Source organism: Sciurus vulgaris, assembly GCF_902686455.1.
Source record: "Sciurus vulgaris genome assembly, chromosome: 6".
In the NCBI taxonomy this organism is placed as follows: domain Eukaryota; kingdom Metazoa; phylum Chordata; class Mammalia; order Rodentia; family Sciuridae; genus Sciurus; species Sciurus vulgaris.
Window position 1 is genome coordinate 165,276,754 of NC_136466.1, and position 23,092 is coordinate 165,299,845.

Consider the following 23,092-nt stretch of genomic DNA (forward strand, 5'->3'; position numbering starts at 1 on the left):
GTATACACTTTTGGTTACACACACAATTAAAATTGAATACTTCACATGCTGTTTTATAACCTGTGCTCTTCACCTGTGTCATAACATCTTATAAACAATTTTTATAATTATGTCATGAATAGTTTTCCATGTGTTGAAACAGGCATTGGGAGTATATCATGTATAATATACTTATATTATGTAAGTATATTATGTATTCTTTTACATAAAATGTAAGTGGCTCCGTTGTAGTGATGCACCGAATAGAATACAATTCGATTGTTTGTTTATTGTGGGAAATTTATGCTATTTCCAATCTTTTTACCATGTATAAGAATGTCATAGTGGCCATCTTTGTCCCTAGTTTTTGGAAATCTCTTTTATTATTTCTTTTAATTAATTTGGAATGACATGTTGTGCATATTTTAAAAGCTCATGCTAATATTTCTCTTATCACTCTTGTACAAATTTACATGCCTCTCAGACAAATAAGATGGCAAAATCCATGTTCAATTATCTTTGTCAATTTAGTAGATGAAAATGATGCCTCATTTTTTATGCAAAGTTAACTTTTATATTTGGTATCTATTTCTTTATTCTTAATGAATTTTCCTTCATGCATCTTTTGTTTGGGACTTTGTTTTTCTGAAGATGCTACATATTTATCATCACCCAGATGGTCCATACTTTGGGAGTATAAAGCAGAGCCTCGGAACTCCGTAGCCTCCAGGGTGATTGCTGAGGGTTGGTTCACTACAGAACATTCTCTCTAAGGTACTTCCGGTAGTCCCCCACGCAGCTCCCCGCACAAGCCAACCAGCCCGGTTAGTGAGGTGCCTGCCTCTACTACCTGGTCTCCTCTGCCTTTCTTGTCCTGGCTCCCACTTGTCCATGTCTACTGTCGGGACACAACGCCCAGCAGCCACGCGGCTGCCACTGGTGATCAGGGGTACTGAGTCAACGGAAGAATGGTCTTCAAATGGGTAGGAGAACTGGAGTCCATCCCAGGAACGCTGCAAGGCACGCCTTTCAGCGTAAGTGTAGTTTTTTTTTTTTTAGCCTTCTAGAAAAGGGAATGTGTTCTTTTCTATAATTTCACACCCTGATTCCCTGGAAGAAGACCCTCTTTCTTTGTGCTCATGAATCTCACGAAGTCTCTCGTGAATAGTCCTTCTATCTTCTGGCCTCTTGCCTCAAGCACGACAGCACAAATACAGGCCTCTGTTTGGCTTCACTCAGTTTACGATTCTGGTCTCTTTCCTGTCACTAGGTACTGGGTGTTGCTGAGGATGCAAATTCATTACTGGGATCTGCATGAAAGAGTAACTAGGGTGGGTACTGTAGACTTACGTCCCAAATTAATAGCATTTGGACATAAGGAAGGTCTGGTCTGGCCTAATTCAGGCCCCTTGTTTGAAGTTGAGGAAAGATCCATGACACTGCAGGATCAGGTTTCCCTAAAGGTTCAGAAGAGGAATTTCCTGTGCATTTCTTCTTTCCAGTTTCACTAATATTCTAGATGAGGAGGGTTATAGGCAAACAGTTCAGCCACACTGCAATTATACCTATAAAGATAGTTTTCTGGATATTTATACCGAACACAGAAAAAGATATAGATAGTTAATTCCATAGTGCTGCAAAGATCACTCTTCTTCCACAGTATCAACTATTACTTGTATTGCAGTAAAAACCCTGTATGCGCATGATACCATTCAGAAAAATGAGTTTATTTCTGAGTTAAGTTCTGAGTAATGGGATTGAACAGAGGTAAAGTGTCAAACCTCCAAGTTGAGCCTTTATAGGCAAGAGAAGTCCCGTGATGTGTCTGTCTTTCTGCTGGTTGGAAAGCAGATTTGGTGGTGAGGAATATGGAGCTGAAAAGACCAGAAAATCAACAAGGCATGGCAAAGCAGCAAGGGGAAGGAAACGGGCACCTGATGACTTTGGGTAGCATAGTCACACTGAGTTGTTCATGTGAGAAAGAAGTGGACTCCCTTTGTGCATAGGCCACTGTGAATTCAGATCATTGTCATGCACAGCTGAATGTTTGTAGCCAAATCAGGCACCTGGGAGTGGAATGTTGCAAGCTGTGTTTGTAATAATCCAGCTGGTGGGACTGATGTCGCTAGCTTAGACAAAGCGCTTGGACAGTGGTGGCAAAGACACAGATTCTGGTGGGTAGGGAGTGGTGACCCTTGTTATGCAGTGACAAAGTGTTTGATGACCTTGTCACTGGCAGTATCTTGGGAGGTAGAACATGTGCCATGAGCAGCATTAGTGGACATGATCAGAAAATTGGGAATGTTCTCAATAGAGTTGCATGAACTTAAGGCAACTTTTGACAGAGGACAGAAGACAGGAAATTAAAAAACTGAATTTTCCAGTTAAAATGATCAACCACTGCCTGCTAAGTTTTGAGGATATCTTGTTGCCCAAGAAATCATGTGGGGAAGCATGTGACTGGGGACTCCCTGCAGTGAAATGTGTGCCCAGCTGGACCTCAACGACCGGTGGACAAAGAGGTCAATGGACAAGGATCTCCTTCTACAGAGCTCTGCCAGGGCCACCAGATAGAGTCCTCAAGGTGTTGATTCTTCAGTGGATCTTCAGAAGAGTTGGTCTCTGGCAAGGACCTGCCACTGTTCTTTGTCTTCCACTGGGAAAGTTTGCTTGTTTGCTTTCTATTAAAGTTTCTATTCCTAGTCCACCATTGTAGGTTGACACTGGAGGTTGGACTGAAGATTTTTCTTTCAGTTTTACATTTGCTAGACTGAGAAGAGCAAGGTTGGGTCCAGCAGAGAAGAGTGTGAGAGTGTGCTTCACGTGACAACATGAAGTAGCCCTTTGGGACACAGGGATCGTCTCCTGTGGGTAGAGATGAATGTCATCTTTCTGTGAGAAGAAGGGTAGGCGCAGATATTTGGATGGCCAGAGAGTCAATTAAACCCACATTACAATGACCTTTGTTTTTTCCAAGGTATAGAATGCTATGTACTATGTTTTGCTGGACACAAGGCTTCCCAGAATCGAGGTCTGCACACAACTGTCCAGGGAAATATGTGTGCAACTTCCAGGGCATGTCCACAGAGCCAGGGCATGCATTTCCCTCTCCTTGCTCCCATTTCTTCCCTCCTGGCCGGAATTTTCTGGTTAACCATGTAGATTCTGGAGGCCCCTATGAATGGCACAGCACAGGTGGAGGAGCCAGCCGGTACTTGGCGGCATGACAGCCTCTGCCCGGGGAGGGGGAGCAGCGAGGGGTGCACAGGAGTCCCCTTGGGTAAGAACTTGACAGGCCAGTGGAGTGAGGTGGGAGGGCTGGTTCACATGCCCGAGAAGGCATCAGATGCAGCCCTGCCCCCAGATGTCTCTGTAACCAGGAAGGACACGCAATGACGCCAGCCTCAGAGTCCTCGTTTGTGTGATGAGGTTGAGGATCAACAATCCTGAAAGTCCCTCCTAGCTCTCCACTCCTATCTTGACATTAACCAAGTAATATTAATTTTGCACTTTCATAATCTGCAATTATACATTCTCGTCTTCAACTCCATCTGCTTGCTGACCTCGGAATGTAAGCCATTAAAACTTGGAATAAAAGCGCTTAGAAGTGAAGTTTGCTTTTTCGTTATGAAATAAAATTAAAGTGCCGGGAGTGTTTTGTCAGTTCGAATTAACATTTGGACACAGGAAGGCCCTGATGTGTGTGGGGGAGGCGGCGAGTAGTCTTTTCACTCTGCACTGTGTTCGCTTTCTCTCAAAATTAGGGACAAAGAGGAGTCAGGCTTTGAAATCGAATGAGATTTTCTTTTCCTAATTCAAAATAGTTTGAAGAGTATTTTCATTTCTCAGCCATTGTTTTTTAAGTAAACCCTGGTTCTGGTGCCCTCGTGCTCAGGTAAGCCTAGGGAGATCTGCCAGCAACTCCCTTGACCTTGCCTCTGCCCATTTACCTGGAAGGAGAGTCAGCCCAAGCAGGGATCCTGCACTCAGGTATTTCTGGATGCGTCACAGCTGCCCTGTTCCAGTCTTGCAGCCTTAAGATCACTTTTAGCCTGGACTGGCAAGGCCTTGCATGAAATCCCATAACCTTCCACACTTTTTGTCCCCAGTCTCTAAGGGATTTGATGGGCGAGAGCTCCTTTTGTAGTGTCATAACTTTGGGCAGACCACATTTAGTGTGACTTAAAAGAGTTCCTTCAAGTATGTGAACTGAGGAAAATCAGTTACTGTATAATACAAAGGAGTTCCCCACATTAGACAATGTCCTTCTCTGAGTTAGAGCAATTTACCCAATACTTGGTATTTTTGTCACATTTTAACATGGCAGGAAACAATCTAGAATAGCAATATCACCATTCATCTTATTTTCATTCCACAAGCAAAAACCTTTTTGAGCATCTAGTACACTGAAATCATTGTACCAGGCCCTGTGAACGCCAGGAAGACCAAACAGTCTTTGTGCACACAGCTGAGGTTCCTGAAGCCACTTTCCAGTGCCCGAGGATGAAGACCACAAGGGGAAGAGAGTGCCAGCCTCCCAGCCAGAGGAATGGCAGGATTTTGCATTAGTGCTGACTTCCAGAAGGTCATCTGCAGGCTGTTTGCTAATGTCCTGAAGGTCGGAATCTCAAAGCATGATCCCTGCACATGGAGCATCAGTATCACCTGGAAATGAGCTAAAGAAGGAAAGTTTTGGACCCCACCCAAGAGGTACTGAAACAGAAAAGCAGGAAGTTATCAGACACTGGTCTGATTATAACAAGCCCTCCTGTGCCTTGAGTTTGAGAAACTTTTCCTCCTCTAAGTTGTTCTTGTCTGGTATTTTGGTCACAGTGATGAAAACCTACCTAACAGAGGAACAATGTAGAACATGGTGGAAGATGGAAGGTAGGAGTAGCAGGTGTGAGAACAAGGAGCCTTTAGTCCATTTCCTCACCCCTGGCCCCCAAGATCCTGACAAGGTTCTGTGGGGTAAGTTTTCAGCATTTTTTGGAGGTAGACGAAGGTGAAATAAATATTGTTCTAGCTCTTACACTGGCATGGTCAGATGATCCTGTCTGTGCTGGTTGATGTGAAGTTGGGCTAGTGGAGGAGTGAGCGATGGCCTAAGGCCTTGGTGCTGTCCAGTGGAGAGTCCTTTATCAGTCATCTTCAGAGGGCACCTTTGGCACATGCACAGAGCTGTGAAAGCCGCTTCTGGCAGATGTGTGTGTGTGTGTGTGTGTGCTTGTGTGTGTTTGTGTGTACACGCATGCGAGTGTAACAGAGAAGAACAGAAGAGACAGAGACAGGGAAAGAAAGCATCAAGAGGGAGTGGAGGGAGGGAGGGAATGAGAGAGTGAGAAAGAGAGAGAGAGAGAGAGAGAGAGAGAGAGAGAGAGAGAGAGAGAGAGAGACTTAAAATACTGGTAGCCCCTAAAGTGATAAATTTGGCAATAAACTTGTTATGGTTCAGACCTGCAATGTCCCCCAAAGGTTCGTGTGTTGACAGCTGGTCTCCAGTGAAGCACCTTCAGAGGTGGGGCTTTGGGAAGTTTCTGGATCGTGAGGTCTGTCTTATCCATGGATTAACGCATTGATGGATTCACAATTTGGTGTTGTTTCTGGGAGGTGGTAAAAACTGCAGGGGGTGGGACGCATTGACAAAAATGGGTCCTTCGGGACTTGCCTTGGGACTTTATCTTGTCCCCAAACCCTTGCTCTTGCTCTCAGCTCCCTGGTCACCACAAGGTGGGGCACGTCTGCTCTGCACTAAGCCCTCTCCACCTTGATATTCTGCCTTGTCTCAGGCCCAAAGCAATGGAACCACTTGACCATGAACTAGAACCTCTGAAACCATAAGCCAAAATAAATCTTTCCTCCTTAGGTTTTTTTTTTTGGTCAAGAGATGAAAAAGTAAAATAGAACTTTTGCCTGGGATGTTACTGATAAACAAATGATAGAAATTGATACAAACTGATATTTAAGTGAATGCTTGAGCCAGATAAGCAAATATTAAGAATCTCCTGTGACGACAGGGAGTCTGGCTAGAGCAATATGCCTCTCAGCCCAGCTCCAGGGGGGATGAGTTACTGTGCAGGACACTCAGGGCAGGAATTTTCAGAGCCTCAGGGATGGATGGTGGGACATTTCTGTTTCCCTGGGCCCATTCTTTCTCAGGACCATCAGAACGCTTCATGCTTTACAGACAGCTGATATTTTGTACTGACAATATTGAGGTCACTGGTTCTTAATGGTCTTGTTTATCGGATTCACCTAGGGGACATTTTTGAAGTCACAGGTCTGAGCCCTACCCCATGGGACTCTGACTCATTGGGTGTAGGGTCAGCTGTGGCTTGCATATGTTGAGAAACTCCCCAGATATTTCTGATTAATCATAATGGTTAAGGGGCATCACCACCTTCTCTGAGGAAGTTCTGGAGATGAACAGCAAATTCTGTCATAAGGTTCTTTAAGTTTGGAACAGCATAAAGAGGGGGCAGTTGGGAGTCCAGTACTTCTGGACACTAGTTTAGGATTTACTTCATAGAGGTGGGCTGTCTCTGGGCCATCTGTCCAAAATTATGGAGTGATTCCGCTTATGGCTACAGTCTCTGAGTGTCCTGTGCCACGTTGCCTCATTCACGGAGGGTTCATCCTGGAGATGGCAATGCCAACATTGGCCACAGACCTGAGACCCATTTGTCCTCACCTTCACAAACACGAGCACCTCCCCCTTAGCTCCAATTGTCCTGGACACACTGTGGACCACCAGGACTCCATGGCAACAGTTCCTAGACCTCATCTCGTCCTCCAGTCCATCAACGTCATCATCCATTTGTCCCAGTGTCCTCCTTCATTAGTTCACACTGCACGGTCACCTTAAAAGACTTCTTTGCAAACATCCTCGGCCTTCCAGTCGCTCTCTCCTCTTGTCTGAGGAAATCATTTCTGGGTTGGGCTCCATCATCAGCCTTATCTTGCCAGCATCTGAGCTGGACAGAATCCCACAAGGATGCTGACAGGGTTAATTTGGGGATGAGCTTCCCTGGTCACTCAGTGCAGTAGGGAGATTCAAGTATGTCTCCCCAGTAAGTTTATTTTTCCTGGTTTCCAAGATGTTGACCTTGTTCTTTCTCTTCCCTCTTCATTACCCCGACTCTACCCCGCACACAACTGGGTCTCATAGTCATTAGGAAAAGAAAAGTTCTCAGGAGGGCAGATATCCATCTGCACCAACCAAGATATTACTCCTTCTATTCCTGCCTGGGCTTGGTCTCCCTGGTCTCCCCTGCCATGACAAACCCAGGAAGGTCCTGCTCTCCAAACACAAATCCCTGTGCCCCTCATCTTTCCAAGGCCTTTATTCTTGAAACTATCTTATTTCGCTACTACATAGACAATTCCAGCCTGGATATGGTGGTCTTTCTACCAACATACAAATATGCTCCCAATGACCCACTTTAAAAAATAGCCTCTGTGCACGTCCCTCCAGCTGCTACCAGCTTCTTTGTTTCTCTTCAGGACAAAGCCTCTCTAATGAGCTTCCTCCACTGACTGCACTTCCTTATTTCCATTAAACCTCTTTATTGAATTATGAAATCTTTTGAGCATACACAAAAAGATAATAATCTAATGATCACCCACCAAACCAGCTCTGTTTGATCTTAATATTTTTCAGTATTTGCTTCATATCTTATTGTTTGTTTTAATGGAAGAACGGAATCGCAGACAAAGTTGGTGGCTCCTGTTTTGCTCTCCCTTCCCTCCTAAGAGATAAAACCCCTTAATGTAGTGTTTATCATTTGGGTGCTATTTTACTATGGATGTACCCATAAATTAAATAGATGTGATTGATATTTTTGCTTCAATCTATCGTATAACGGCAGTACATTACATGTCCCTTCTGCAACCTTGCCAACTAGACAGTATGGAATGTACATTTTAGACATTGCCAGAGTAGCTGAAATGCCTTCCCAAGTGTTGGAATAAATTTAGGCCTCCAAAGTCCTCCTTGCCAATATTTAATAAGCATTGACATTGTCAGACTTTTCATTATATTGGCATGAAATGTTGCCTCCACTTTCAATTGGATTTCCGTGGTAGTAGGGAGGTTGCATGGTGCTCTTAGGCTCATTTGCCAGTGAGCTTCCTGTACTGTGCACATTTTCCCGTGGCTTTGTCTTTTCCAGTGGGATGGTGGGAGTTTGAGAGTATATTTTGCCTACCCCTTTTGTTATTTGTATGCCCTGAAAATTCCCCTGAGCCATGGCTTGCTTTTAAGTTGTATATCATTAAACGGAAGTTCTCAACTTTAATGTGGTTTTCTGTATTGATTTTTTTTCTCTTTATGGCTGGTCTTTGTATCTTATTTTAAGAACTGCTTCCCCACCCAGAGGTCATGCAGATGGCTTCTTATGTTTTCCTAAGTGTTTTACTGTTTTGTTTTCTTAAGTGTTTTAATATTTTGTTTCTCACTTTCCCTTTACTGTACTTTGAAGGTACTTCTGTGAATGACTTGAGGGAGATATCTAACTTAATGCTCCTACACCTGGATGTTCAACTAAGACCCACAGATGGAGTCCGTTCTCTTCACTGTGTGTCACAAGCCACCTTTGTTACCTGTCAAGATGGAGCCCACGTGGGTCTGTTCATGGACTGAGTTATGTTCTTCTCTTTATCTATCCCTGGGCTAATATCTCATTGTCTTCATTTCTACAGCTTTGTAAATAATACTGATATGAGTTATTCCAACCTTCTTCATCTTCCACAACAAACTCCTTAACCATTCATGAAATTTTGCTCTTGCTTTGCTTATAAATTTCGGGATCTTCTCAAGCCTGCAAAAGGGCGGTCGACGTTTCGATTGGGTCTGCATTATTTTAAAGGATAGATTTGGGGAGCCTTTGAAATATATTCCGAATCATACATAAGTACAGAATACATCAATTTATTAGGCCATCTTTAGGTTATAAATTTAGTTTTATAAATTTGTCATGAAAGTCTTTCAGAACTTACAGAACTCTTTATTCTAATGGTTGATTGGTCTATTTTCCTAAGCGTGTTTATTAAAGATAATTGTATCACCTGCAATTAAAAAGTTCTCCATTTTCAATCATTCTTCCAGTATTAAAGAGAAGTGTCCCTAAGAAGGATGTCTGTCTGCACCTTCTCTTTCAATTGAATACCTTCAAGTTTTCACCATTAAATACAAAGTTTTTCGTTGATGTTTTTGCTAAATAGTCTATTGAATTATGTAAATTTCTTTCTATTAACTAGTTAGCTAAGCGTTTTTTTTGTTTTCTTTTAATTTTAATTTTTTATTTGTTCTAATTAGTTATACATGACAGTAAAATGCATTTATGCTTTTTGATAAATCATACATAAATGGAGTGTAAATTCTCATTTTTCTGATTGCACATATTGTAGGATCCCATCTGTCATTCAGTCATATATGTACAAGAGGTAACAATGTCTGTTTCACTCTACTATCCTTTCTACCCCCATACCCCTTCTCTCCCTTCACTCCCCTCTACCTAAAGTAACTCTATTCTTCCCTAGTGACCCTTATTGTGAATTAAGTCAGTTAAGAGGTTTTTTAAGTGATAAATTCATGCTTAATGTTAGCAAAGCATATTCTGTAGCTATTAAAATGATCATATGATTTTTATTTAATCTGTTGATGATATGATTTATACTAGAATTTTTTTCTAATGGCAAAACATTTTTGAATGTTGAATTTGGTCTAAGATTTTTCTATTCACTGGAAAACATTTTGTAAAATAAGGAATAATTGTACCTTGAATATTTCTGAGAAAACCACCCACAACTGTTTTACCTGGTATTTACTATTCAGTTTCTTTAGTGACTATACTTCTGAGTGCCTTGTCATTGCTTCTGTAGTTTTATGAAGTTATATTTTTCTAGGAACTTATATACATTACAGAGGTTTTTCTGTTTTATTAATCTTTTTAAAAATAGCTTTTGTGTTATTCTTTCTATTGTATCCTTAGAGTCTATTTCATGATATGTGATATTAACTGCATTGCTTCCTTTCATGCTATTCTTTCTGACTTTTTGAGTTGGACATTTACCTTATTTAAGTTTTTTTCCTGGTAAAAGTATTTAGGGCTTCATCACGTATGTTGTACATGATGTATTTTGAACTAATCAGAATGTTGGTAGAAACAGACAATCAAGGTCATTCTAATAAGGTCTCAGACAGGAATGAAGAATCAGTTATTGGAAACTGGAGGAAAGGCTAACCCTGTTCTGAAGGGGCAAAAACTTGACAGAATTGTGCCCATGTGCTAGTGCTTCATGGAAGGCAGAATTTAAGGGCAATTAGGATGTTGGCAGAAGAAATTCATAAGCAAAGTGCTCAGAATGCAGTATATCTTTTGACTACCTACAGTAAAACACAAGAAAAAAGACAAAAAAGTAAAGATGGAGTTTATCATCAAAAGCAAAGTAGAACTTGAAGATTAAGAAAAGTCTCAGTTTGGCCAGGCTATAAAGCATAAAAAGACATGTTTAGGAGAGAAGACCTGGGTAAGACCAAGCAAATATCTGGTAAGGAAATGAATATGGCAATTAGAAGCTATTTGTCAAGATCATGGGAGAATGCTTCCAAAGGCATTTTAGACATTTTCAAAGATGTCCCTCCTATCACAGACCTAGAGTGGCAGGGCCATGAGGCCCTTAAAATGATTTTAAGGAGACCCAGTCTCTGTGGGACCTCAGGGCTGCCTCAAGTCTTAGCTGCCTGCTTTCCAGCACAGTGCTCCTCAGCTGTCCCAGTTGCAGTTCAAGTGGATCCAGAAGTGGCTTGGGCTGCCCTTGTGGATGGGACAAATGGCAAACTTTGGCCAAGTTTCTGCAGTGCAACTCAGCAGGTGCACAGAGTGCACAAGTATGGAGACCTTAGAGAAGCAGGGCCCATGTAGACCTGCCACAGGGCAGGACTGCTGTGATCCACTAAGGTAGTGCCCAGTGGACCTGTGGGACAGGGCTGCCCAACACCCTAGAGCAGCAGAGTCACAGCATGCAACACCAGCCTAGGAGAGCTGCAGGCGCTGGTGTGCAACCTGGGAGAACTGCCGCATGTGTGATACCTAGCTACCTGTGGGCAGGGCTGCGGGCGCCTCACAGACCCAATCCCTACCCATTGTTTGTCAAAGATTTTTCTCAAGCTCTGAGTTTAACAGTGTGTACCTGCATGGGGACTTACAAGGGGCCAGCTGTTCCTTTTCTCTTGCTTTTTTGTCCCTTTTGGAATGGGAATGTTTGCCCTCTATCTGTCCTACCACTGTGTGTTGGGATCTGACCACACCTTGATTTCATAGGCTCACAGCTGGAGAGGGATTTGCCTCAGGATGAATCTTACCTTGAGTCTCACCCATACCTGCTATAGATGATATTTAGATGGGATTTTGGGCTTAAAAGTTTGTTAGAACAAGTTTGTGGCTATTGGAACAGAATGAGTGTATTTTGCCTATGAGAATGAATGAATTTGGGGCATGAATTTGGGGGGTGCAGAGACAGAATGCTATGATTTAAAAGTACTACCTTTAAATTTTATGTCAAAACTTAATCATCAATGAAACAGTAAAAAGAGCTGGGGTATTTAGAAGATGATTAGTGTGAGGCTCTGTCCTCATGGGTGGGATTAGTGACTTTATAAAAGGGTCGGGGAGATCTAGCTGGCCCTCTTGTCTTGTCCTTCCATCTCGTCCATCATATAAGGACATAGTGTTCCCTCCAGAGGATGTGGCAATGAGGTGCCATCACGGAAGCACAGACCAAGCCCTCACCACCCTCTGAGCCTCTTTTTTTTTTTTTTTTTTGCGGTACTGGGGATCAAACTCAGGGCCTTGTGCTTGCGAGGCAAGCACTCTACCAGCTGAGCTATCTCCCCAGCCCCCCTCTAAGCCTCTTGGTACCTGGATCGCAGACTCCCTAGCCTCCAGAACCATGAGAAGTAAATTTCTATTGTTTATGAATTACCGAGTTCAAGGTTTTTTTTTTTATAGTAGTGTGCAATGGCCTAAGACAGTTGTCTATAGCTATTCTTTTGCAATTATGATCACTGCCTTTGCTATTATAATAAGTGTGCTTGAATTAAAGTCCAATGTTAATCAGTATTTCTACTCTTCTCTGGAGTCTACTCACTTCCCATCTCCCCACCTTCTTATTGGTCTCTTCTATCAAATGTCAACCCAAGTGCCACTTTTTCAGTGACATCTCTCCTGAGTCACTGGTCTAACCCATATCCCCATTTTTCTGTCCTTGCACTAATCAGGACTTACAATTACGTAGGTGTCAGATCCATAGTTAACATCTACCTTCCCCAGTAACCCTGAGAAGGGCAGGGATGGCCTCTGTGCTGTTCTGCAGTCTATGCAGCAGCAATTGCATTCTTATGCTAAAAACAGAACAGAAACAAAGAGGCATAAAGCACAGGGAGCAGAGCTTCTCATGTCATAAAGTCTGGGGTGCAGTCACTCAGCACCGAGATGGGGGTGCCACAGCTTCAGCAGTGACTCGTGTTCCTTTCACCGTATCATCATTGGCTCATGGCCTACATCCTCAAGGTCACCTTGCAGTCCAAGAGGGCGCATGGAATTTCACCGATCACAATCAAGTTCCAGGAAGAAAGGCAGGAAAGATCATTCCCATTAGTTACCGCTTTCCAAAACACTCCACCCACCTTGCATATCTAAGTCATAACCAAGTTCCATGGTCTCACCTAGCTGCAAGAAAGTTTTGTTCTTTGTTCTTGTTTGAAAGCCAGGTAGTTTGCAATTTAAATAAAATCAGTGTATGAAGGATGACACGTGTGGTGATGGGAGGCTGCTGTTTGGGGAATAAGTAGGATGACAGGGAGACCTGCAGGAGGCCTTGGTGTTTGGATGAGAGAAGCTGACATGCTGAATCAAGGAAGTAATAACGGGTATGAAGAGGCGGGTCTGAAATGAGATTTGACAGAGGGCTTGAGGATCCCTGATGGCCTGCTTCCTACTGATTTGCTTCTGAAGATATTTTGGTTTAATTTCATACATGTTGTTTTCATTGAATTCAAGGTCATTATGAGTTAATCTCCCAAGTCAGAGGAACTTGTGCTTCTAAATCTGAGGAGGGTGACCACTATTTTTGAAAATACATTTCTAAAGGTACTTATTTCCTCTCAAAGCTCTAGCTTCAAACACAGGAATACAGAGGACATTGATTAATAAGTGTCAAATATCTTTTTTAAAAAGGCATACCCATTCTTTGCTCGTAGGCACTTAAGATATATCCAAGTCTCAATGTCAGAAAATAACACTCAACTCAGCAAACCATACGGATGCTTTATCTTCATGCCACAAACCATCTGTATTTCCTGTAGATATTCCAAAAAATCTTTTAAACTTAGCATTTTTTCCTTTCCCTGCACCATATTTATAAAAGACAACTTGGGCTGTTTTGAGGACACCAATTTTATCTCAAGGAAATTGGGTTGCTAGAAAAATATATCTAGAAATATAACCCAAAAGATAAGACAAAATATTTCCAGATTTTTAGAATACTTTGGTTTTCTGTATATAGCTAAAGTAAAATACAATGTCCTACTGAAATTTTAAGGATGGCTATATACTCCCCTAACAACAACAAAAAAAAACCCAGCTATTGAAACTTCCCGCATAACTGGTAGTGAGCGTGTCTTGCTGAATGTGTGCTCAGGTGCTTACGTTCTTGAGCTGTTCATTGCTTTGACCACTGGACTTAACTGGGCTTTTTCCTTGAATGTGGCATGAGGTAGCAGGATGTGGTTCTCACCTGGGGAGTGAATTCAAGAGAACTCACAGGTGAGAAGAACTCACCTGGAATGGTGAGGGCAGGTTATTCTGTATCAACCTCTGTGTAACAACCAGCAACTACAGAGCAGATCCCTCTACCTGGGAAGGGTGAGGCAGCCATGAGTAGAACTGGGTAGAAATCAGATGTCAGAGAGGGACCAGATGGAGTCTCCAGTGCAGACTGGCAGAGTGTTAAGGACCAGGAACCCAATTTTGCAACGTGCCTGTTTGTGGTCATTCTCATACGTGCCACGGCCACTTTCTTTTGAGGAGTGTGGACTGTTGCTTTAGAAATAGAATTGATGTGCTCACCGGTAACCACCAACAGAGTGAGCTCTGCTTTGGAGGGCAGTGTGTGCTTCTTGGGACAAAAAAGCCCTAAACGGAACTTGGCAAAGCTCAAGAGAATGTAGTAGGGGCAGATGGTTCCTGGAAATCTCCGTATCTTCAGATTCTTCATCAGTCAAAACGTTGGGGAACATCACAGTGTCACCTGTAGCCACAGTCATGAGTCTTCCAAGTAATTTATAGTACATGAAAAAAGCCAGCTCTCAGCAATCTTACTGAGTCATCAAACTTCACTTCTTTTTTACCAATGTCTAGCTATGTTAAGAAAAAAATAATTGATGGGATAATTCAGATAATCAAGTTTTTTTTTTTCTTTTTCTTTCTTTTCTTTTTTTTTTTTTTGTTCTTAAATGCCATGGATCTAAAAAACAAAACAAAACAAAACAAAACAAAAAAACAAAAGGAAACCAGGGATAAAAAGAGAAACTCATGAATGACAGTTGTAACACTTGCCTACAACATTTTTAGGAAGATTCAGTTAGGATGTAAATGAAAAGAGGTCACACTTTTTGGACTGAGTTTTTTTTTTTTTTAATTTTTTTAAAGAATTTTAATACTATCTTACCACATCTTAAACACCGCCAGTACCGTGGTTTCACTTAATGGGCACCAGTGGTCCACAGCAGCCTCTCTGCCTGGTCCAGGTGATGTTCTCTTCAGCCCCCACCCTGTTCCTCTGCTCTGGGCTGGCAACTGAGCCTAATGGCCAAAATTCAAGCCCTAGAGAGGGATGTAAACACAAGACGAAATTGGCCGATTAGTTCAGAGACACAAGTGATGCTTCACGTTTCGGAGTAGAGATCGTGGTGAATCAGGAAATGGATGGCGTTTTTCAAATCACATGAATCAGTGCCCCAGAATTCATCATTTTCACCATGTGTCTGTCCCTTTGGTCGTCTCATTCATTGACCTCATGTGCATGGTTCACCTGAAGCAGATTAGGAAGGACTACATTTCTATTCTGAAGAGGACTAAAGAGTTTTTGTTTTACAATGACTACCCTTAGTCGTACAATGTGATGAGAAGCAGCTTAACATGGGTAGCTCTTCAGTGAGCAAGCCTTTTTCAAAGGAAAAAGAAGAAGAAATTCACTTAGAAAAAGGAAATACCTCTGTATACTTTAAAATAATTTTTATAGAGAGCCAGGTCAAAGGCAATCCTCGGTTGACACTCATTTCATTTTAAGACAAGAATGCACTCTAAATTATGATTTAATTTCTTTCCCTGCTTATTAGCAATTTGTAATTCATTATCACTAAAATACATATCTTTTAAGGATGGTTCAGTACAGCCTGGAAACAGCAAAATTGAAGCCCCCTCCCCACGTACACAAAGAACTGCTTAATTTGCCAAATTAAATGTTATGTTATAAGCCCTCTTTCCACAGCTTAGCTCTACATGCTAAGACACTCTATTTCTTAAAAAAAGAACTAAAGTGTTGGCTGCCTTCAACTGCAACCTTGAGAGGCAAGGAAGGGCCTGCTAAATACATTGGTCCTAATTTTGGTCTTCCTTCACCCTGCGGGCCACCTGAGGGCCACAGGGCTCGGCATAAAGCAGAGGCCCTCCAGCCTCCAACAGGCAACCAGGAAGACCTTGGCCGGCTGCCAAGCAGGCGGGAGGCTCCTAGGCCTCTGTGCCACGTAGGCAAGAGAGGCAGTGTCCTGGAACCAGCCAGTGCCCCTCCACCACCCTCAAGCGCAGAGGGGAGAAGTCTAAAGGGTGTTCACTCAAGTGCCCAAGCTGGCAGCTGCCACAACCAGGCTAGAAGCACAGCTCAGGGAGAAGCAGCTTCCCAAGAGGCCGCCAGCTACTGACACTTCCTCCCCGACCTCTTAAAGCACCCAGGCAGCCCCATCGCCAGCTGGAGACACTGGGCATTTGGAATGGAATGGGCTTGCATGGAAGCCTTCAGAACTGTTTAAGGTTGTTCATTAGAATAGTAGTAGGAAATAAGGACAAACTGATGGCGACTCATATCCTACGGTGCTCCGCTTGGATCTGCTTGGTCCTGCGAGAGCTCTGACACATTCTGGCCACCCATTCGCCTTCGGTTCATGAATGAGCTGGATGGAATCCCACCAATGCACAGGACCCTTCCCAGGATTTGCCTGACCCATCAACCACCTGGCAATGGCTCTGAAAGTGGTTGTATGAACGTGAGCCACAGGGCCATCCTCTGTTACTGTGGTTTGAGAGGGGGCATTCCTGAGAGGGTTTCCTAAGGCAGGAGCACCCTCTGAGGAGCAGATGGAAGGAAATAAAAAAGTGCAGACTGTCCCCCACCCCCATACTGAGGGAAAGGGTTATATGTGACCACTCAGGACTGGGAACCCAAGGTTTACTGTCTCATGATAATTTTAACACTTGTCCATTTTACAGTTTCAAACCAAGTGAAGCTGACCCCTCTCCTTAAAAGCTGTAGAACTGCAACAAAGTATCAAACTGCAGAAGTCTTCAAAGGTACTTTGTTTTCCTCTTATAAACTTCTCATCCGAGTGCTTAATCAGCAAGGCCCAAACGTCTCGTAAAAGTGCAACAGGGACTGTTTGCTCCAGAATCGGAATAGGTGACTTTCGTCTAAGTGGCGTTCTCTCCTAAAGCTCAGCGTGGCTACTTGGTGACCTCTTGATCTGCTTCCCTGGTTCGGCAGATGTGTATATTTCCCTGGCTTAATCCCTCTGAAAGCGGCCTGAACTAGGTGGGAGCCTCACCCCCAAATTGCTCCTTCAAGAACCCGGGCGACTCTCCCAGTCTTCTTTAAGGAGTTTCCTGCTCAGCACGTACGAGGATGTCACCGAAGAACAAAATCACAAACTCCGAGTCCGAGAGGACCGGAGGGCTCCCGCCCACCCTCTGCACAGAACTCGGCAAGGGACGCTACGTACCTGGAGCCTAGACGGGTAGGGCGGCCGCGCCACGTCTCAGGTCTCGGCCCGCTCTGCCTCCGGCCCTTTATACTGCCCATCCCGCGGTGCAGCCACGTCTGAGGGACGGGACAGGGGCGGCGGAGCCACGGAAGGTCTCGGCGAGGCCGGGCCAGGAGTTCTCGAAAAGTCAGCGCTCGGGAGCACTTACACTTGGGAGGCAGGCGTGAACTCCTGGGGTGCAGTGGGGCGCTCGCGGCTCTAAGGGGTCTCACCCGGGAAGGGGCGGGGCCGAAGGCGGGGCCCGGAGGTCAGGCGCGGGGTGGGGCGCTCGGGTTTCACTCCGGCAGGGAGGGGAAGGAGGAGGCGCGGCGCGGGGCGGGGCGGGGCGGGGCGGGGCGGGGGCGGGGCGAAGCGGCCCCGCGCTCCAGGCCCGCGCTCCCTGCCCGCGCACCCTGCGCGGCTCTACTCGCCGGGAAGGCGGCGCCGGCGGCGGCTGCTCTCGCTGCGCCCGCTCCCGCGCGCTGCCCTCCAGCCGCGGGTGGGCTCCGCAGCCTCTGGCTGCCCGCGGTCCCTGCCCCGCGGCGGCCACAGCCTTCCACTCATTCTGCGCGGGGGCGCCCGGGCCAGTGCGGCCGGTCTCGGGGCGCTCCCTGCTCCCACCCGTAGCGGAGCTAGCTGGGGCACCCCACTTTGCCCCCTCGTTCGTCGTCTCCGCCGGGTGCGAACTTGCCCACCCGCAGGCCAACCCCGCGCCCGAGAACTCTGTGCTCCTTGGGGTCGAGCGGGTCCCCAGCCTGGCGTGCAACGAGTAGGGGGCGACTTTGGGAAGTGGTAGGGAGCAGTGGCTGCTGCTGCCTGGACTTCTCTCGCACGGTGCTGAAGAGGAGCCGCTCCGGGCCTCAGGGCGCTGATGACTGGCAAGAGGAGCGCGCCCCGCACCTGGTGAGCGAGCTCCCTGCCTGATCCCCGCGTGGCGGTGGACTGAGCCTCTGGCCGGGACCCGAGGACAGCAGCATTTGGCTAGTGGGTGGTGTAGATCTCGGATAGGGTCGATCTGCAGGCACCTGGGCGGGGACAGCCTGGTAGCTGCGCGCACTGGAATAGGACCACCATCAGTGCGGGGGCGCCCACAGTTGAGCTAGTGCACGGCTCGAAGTTTGTGCTGTCGCCTTTGCCGAGGTCTGAGAGTGCGGAGGTAAGGAGCGGGAGTAAAGTGGTGGGCTAGCCGGCTGTGGGCGAGACTGGACCGCTGCTCTGCACCTCCGAAAGGTGCGCAGCGGAGGGCTGCGCGCACCCGGCGCGCGGCCGGGCTCGTATTGTCGGGAGCCCGGGGCCCCGCGGCCGCGGCTTCGCGGTCCCGGAGCTGCCACCTCGCAGCAGTCCAGCCGGCTTGTGCACGGTTTCCTGATCTGGTTTCTTGGGCTTTGCGGCGCGCGCGCGAAACCGGGAGGCAATGGGACTCGGGCGCAATTCTGCCAAGCTCTTTGGGGAATGAGGGTGACTAAGGCGGAGATGCAGAGGCCTGGAGAAGCGCCTGCCAGGTGGGCTGCAACTAGGCGAGCCCCTTTCTGCGGATCTCTCTACCGCTCCACGGATTTAACATACCCTGGTTCCTAGCCCCGGAGGGAAATGTTCCTTCTAAGATGTGAACTGAGGCCGAGAAGTGATTCCCCAAGGCACACCCGTGGCGCTCAATGCTGGGCCTAGCGCGATAAGATCCTGATTCCCCGGGCTTTGGCGGGAAGCTCGTTTCACGTCCTAGTCCCCTGGTCGCTTTGTACCTGGATGCGGCTGCCCAGAGTTGGGATTTAACTTTCCAGCTCTTGCGGCGTCCCGGGGACCCCCGGCAGGGGGCGCTGAGAGCGAGCACTCGAGAGGACGAGAGGATGGATGCTACAGGCAGTCGCTCTGTCCTGGGTGAGTGGGTGGGGGGTTCTAGGCAGTCCTTGCAGTAATTTCGTGGCGGAGGCAGAGGGTAGAAGGAGCTGGTCTTCTGACCACAGAGAGCTTTCTGTCTTGTTAGGAAAGACAGGCGAACACAAGTCTTGTAACTAGAAAGGTCTCTTGCAGGGATAAATGTATTCATGCAAACTCTTGTCTGCACATCTTTCTCCTTGTGACTATTGTATTTATCCAGAAAGAAATAGAAATTGGAGATATTTGGAGTCACGTTTAATACTGACATAAAGTTCTACTCTTTGCCAGCACATTAAATACCAGGAGTCACAAACAATTGTTGCAGCTCATTTTTAAGAAAAACAATTGTGTGTCACAGCTTACCCAGAAGAGCTCTGTCGGACCGGTGGAGTTCGGGAACAGCAGATGTGTTATTAATTACAGAGCCTTTCATGAGGAGATGCAGAAAGGCAAAACTAGACTTTAATAGAAAATATTTTTCAATACCTAATTAGATTAATTAATCCTAATTAATTCCATTTTCCTTATTTAAGAGAGGGTGAAGTTTATCATGCTTTCTTTTGTTGACAAACTTCAGCTAAAGCAGATAATACCTTAGGGGTGTAAAACTAAAGTAACTTTTCTTATTGGTGACTGTGTTTACCCCCAGTGAAACAAGGATTCCCCCCCAGATTGCTTTCTTCATCTTGTTTGACATGGGAAAGCAGTCCCACTGGGCCACTTGAGTTTGTTTCTTGTAAAAACTTTTGAGATAGCAGTTCATCCCTGGTGCTGCTTGTGAACACAATGTCTGTATACCCAACAGGACTATGGCGTTGACGAACTGGTACCTACTTTACATGTTTTTGTAGCTGACACCTAGTTTTTTGATAGGAAGTAGATGGATCATGCTAATCATTTTTTGCCTTTTACGAATTGCTCTAGCTTAGTTAGTGCTTTAATGAAAGACAGCTGCAAGACCCTGCTGTGAGCCATCTTTGGTCTCCTGGGTGGGAAAGCTTGTCTCTGTCCAAAGGAAGTTTTTGAGATATTCAGAATTTGGTAAAAATAAATCTGTGTTCTTCACTGCTGTTTTCAAATGATTTCTTCACCATGTCTAGAGCAGAGGAAATAGAAACCCAGTGCAGTGGCTGTTAAAACTTGTTGATGATGAGACTAAAACGAATATAAGCACATTCTTGCAAGTTTTTGCATATGTTTTAGAGGGTTCCTGGGCCTTCTGAAGCCCCGTTCATAGATTTACTACAAAAAATTTGACTGTAGAGTCTCTTTTAGTGTCTTGCTGGGGAACAAATGTTAAAACCAACAAGCCTTCCTCCCTCTTGTGGATGCCAGTGCCTCGGGGACTCTCAGCCGTCCCTGATGTCGGGAGACCTGCCTATCTGAACAATTGCGTGGTTTTAATTAACGTGGGGACTGTTTATAAGGATTCCAAATGTCCTTGTTTTTCTTCTCATAAAGTCATTGAAATGAGGCTTTGCCTCTGATGGACGCACAGGAAAGTGGAGGAGGGGAGGGTAGAACTTTGATGAATATCCAGCCAAAGATAAAAAGGCCTTCTGTTAAGTAAATAAGTGATCAAGAACTCCAGACTTCACAAAGGTCAGACACTAATCCCAAGAAAGAGGTTTGGACTACAAATCATATGGTTAATTATTTTGTAATAAATGCCAGTCAAGTAATCCATTTTTGTAATAGTACAGGCACAACTATTTGAGAAAAGCATTCCTACATCCTGCATTAAATCCTTTATAATTCTTGTTTCTAAAATTATACCAATTAAAAAAAATTTAAAATGTTTCTGAAATTGTTGCTATGGTTACCCAGACAAATTGCTTAGGATATAATTATAATACCAAGGTGTCAAGTTTTTATGTTTAGTATTCAATAATGTTTAAAATGTAAATTGCAGTGTCTTACAAATTGAGTTACAACAAAGTGCTAAGTGTCTAATAGGGAGCTTGTACATTTCTTCCCACCTGCATCTGTTTGCAAATTCATACTGAGAAAGTTAACTGGTTCTTGAATCCTCAAATGAGCCATGTGAGTTGTGTGTGCTCTCTGAGTACTCTTGTTGACAAAATAGACATTTTCACATATGCTCCAGCAAAGTTTCTAAATTAAGATACAGAAGTCTGGTTGAAAATTCCTGATTTTTATCACTCTGCTGCCCTGCAGAAATTATCTGTCATAGCTAGGGGGCAATCTGCTGTTTCTGATTCTTGCAGATTGGTAGCATCATGGCGATCAATTCAACAGGTGAGGACCAGCTCTTTAATGGAGTAGCTGGTGATATGTTTGGGAAATGTTATCGCTTATCTCTTTGAAGAATTTTTCAGATACTGGCTATCTAGAAGCACAAAATTAATTTCCAATCATGAAAAAAGAAGAATAAAATAAAGTAAGCTAGAATACACATAAACTTTTCACTTTGAGTGATTCAGAATTTAAACCAAACAGATGAAAGCAAATCGACTTTCAAAAGAAGACACTGCTTTAACATACTGGTGTTGATACAGTCGATTTTTGCCATCAGAAATATCCCAGAACTTAGGAAACCTGGCTGTCCACTTCACAGGGTTTTTAAAAGCCAGGCACCTGCAAAGACAAGTCGCGTGTCACCAGGGGCAGGATATTAGAAACTGTTAACAGTGAGCTCAAAAAAGCCAGAGCATTTTCCCAAAGGAGTCACTGTCATCTTCTTTCTTTTCCTTCATTTTTTGTCCAAGAGTATGTTTCGTTTGACAAGAGCAAATCCTCTTTCCCTTTCCTAAGTTCTAAAACACATTTCATAGTATTTACTGTGCATTTGGAAAGTGTAAAATCACTCCGTTTCTACTTTTTTCCTCCACATGTACTAGAATTGTCTTCCTGATTAGTATTGGAAGAAACGTGTTAAAAGAATACATTTCTTAGAGGATGCATTTCTTTTATTTTCATCTGTGAACCCACTAATCTTTTATCTTCCCATCTTTCATTCATTATTTGTCACTGTATTTCTGTGAAATTGGCTGACCTAGAGTTCATGCAGAACGATGAGGACACACACACACACTGGAACAATTTTATTTTATGTTGCAATTTTATGTATGTTTGAGAGTAAATCCCATTACTGCAATAGGTAATTCAATTACAGATATGTATGATAAATAACCAGAAAAGCGATGCTATCGCAAATCTTCTCTATTGGGGAAGTAATACCGTATTTGCTGAGATGTGAGATAAATAAGATACAGGCAAGTGACAATCAGGACCCAAGGACAGCTTGCTCACAGGAAATAGAGCCACTTGCAGTCTGTGCAGAGGCACCGAGTGTTTGCAGTGATATGTGATGTACCCAGGGGGAGAAAACAGAAAATAAAAAAATAATTCTAAGAAGTTTCCTGTGATTTGTCTGCAGAATCATAAAATGGATAGCACTTAGCTGAAACTCCTATTCTTCTGAATCACAGGCTGACACCAAATACAACTCCGAATGAAGAACTTCCCTTTCTGTAGAACGAAAACAGACACAAACCAAAGCCCAAATGGAGATGGTGGAGGGCTCCAAGAGCTGTTTCAGTCCCAGGGATGCAGCTCCCCACACTTGCTGTGGAGGAAGACCACGTTGGAGACTGGAGACATTTGTGGTCCGGCCTCCTGTAACCACTCGGATTTTAGAAACACAGCTGGCTTCTCTGATTACTTTTATAGGACCAGAACTTAAATTTGCTATGAAACTTAACTGATTGTAAAGCTGAGAGTGTTGTTTGTAACTGGTGACATGAAACCAAACAAAACCAAAATTGCTCTGGATGTTAATCCTTTGTCCAGCAAATATGATAATCAAACCATTATTCAGGCTTGTTGGCATATAAATACATACTAAATGAGGTCTTGATTCTAAGATGTCATTTGAATCCTTGTCTATTCTAGCTGTGAATGAACTTTACAAAGTTAGGGTTGTAGGAAAGATGGGTAGAGGAATTGCCCCAAACCCATGGTTTAATGGAGACTCTCCCTTGTTGGACCGGGCAGAGGGAGAAGCCTCCCTGGTGACTTAGAGGCCACTGGCAGGAGAGGGATGCGGAGGGAACGACTTGCCTACTGTGCTGGAGAGATGTCAGCAGTGCTAGATGGATTCGCGGCAGCTGGAAATGGGTGGTGTGGGTGGGAACAGTG

General features: G+C 44.5%; 1 protein-coding gene and 1 long non-coding RNA gene across 4 annotated transcripts in view; one reads left to right on the top strand and one right to left on the bottom strand.

Annotated features, from left to right (window-relative positions):
• Positions 1-11,884: 11,884 nt before the first annotated feature.
• LOC306664442 lies at positions 11,885-17,305 on the bottom strand. The gene is made up of 3 exons (XR_013764709.1): positions 17,033-17,305; positions 14,710-14,864; positions 11,885-14,505 (listed from the first exon to the last, which is right to left on the bottom strand). It is a non-coding gene; the product is annotated as an uncharacterized lncRNA (long non-coding RNA).
• Positions 17,306-17,823: 518 nt separating this feature from the next.
• The window catches only part of SEMA5A (semaphorin 5A), a 447,525-nt gene continuing 442,256 nt past the window's right edge, over positions 17,824-23,092 (top strand). Inside the window, exon 1 of one of the 3 annotated variants that reach the window (XM_079145300.1) lies at positions 17,824-17,956. The gene's annotated coding sequence lies outside the window, so the exon portion shown is untranslated. Of the gene's footprint in view, positions 17,957-18,070; positions 18,210-19,356; positions 19,381-23,092 lie in introns of those variants that run through there. The other 2 variants (XM_079145298.1, XM_079145299.1) reach the window with 2 other exon arrangements.